Genomic DNA, 996 nt, shown 5'->3' on the forward strand with positions numbered 1-996 from the left:
GAAAGGATTTTTACCTACCCTAAATCTGATAGAGGACTAATATCCAATATATACAAAGAGCTCAAGAAGCTGGACTCCAGAAANTCAAATAACCCCATTAAAAATGGGGTACAGAGCTAAACAAGTACACTTCTACCAACAGCAGATGAGCATTCCCTTTACTTCACATCCTCAGCCATTGGTGAAGGTGCAGCTTCAGTTGCAGTAGAGACTCAAGCACATGGGAGATGCTGGTGCCATGGGGTGACCACCAAGAACAGAGACAGCTGTAGAGTGGAGCCAGCCTAAGCTTTCAAGACAAGTTGAGTGTTCTGCAGGTGGCAGAGCTAGAGAACTGGTACTGCCTGGCTTGTGGAGACCAGAGAGGGTTATGAGTGAGTCTCAGACATCGAGCACTAACTCTGTAAAACTGTTGAATTCTGGTTTCACCCTGATTGTGACTGTGCCCTGACTTTTTTCCCTCTTGGAGAAAGAAAGTATGCTACTTTAAAAAAGGTTTTTTTTTTGTTTGTTTGTTTGTTTGTTTGTTTTTTAAATACAGATCCTACCATTAAGAGATATACCTTAGAAATAATGTTGGATTTGAAAAGAGATTCGGGACTACTTTTTTAAACTTAAGTTTTAATGCATTATGATGAGAAAAGATACATAATTTCAGTTTATCTGAATTTGTTAACGTTTAAAAACGTATTTTGAGGGGCTGGTGAGATGGCTCAGCGGGTAAGAGCACTGACTGCTCTTCCAAAGGTGCAGAATTCAAATCCCAGCAACCACATGGTGGCTCATAACCATCGGTAACAAGATCTTACTCCCTCTTCTGGAGTGTCTGAAGACAGCTACAGTGTACTCACATATAATAAATAAATAAATCTTTAAAAACAAAAACAAAAAAAAAAAAAACGTATTTTGAGTAAATAGACTTACATCACATTCTTCTTTCCCTTTTGTACCCCAGCTCTTCCCGGATAACCCCCCTTCAAAACCTGCAATACGTTT

Source organism: Mus pahari, chromosome 8 (genome assembly GCF_900095145.1).
Source record: "Mus pahari chromosome 8, PAHARI_EIJ_v1.1, whole genome shotgun sequence".
NCBI classification, from domain to species: Eukaryota; Metazoa; Chordata; class Mammalia; order Rodentia; family Muridae; genus Mus; species Mus pahari.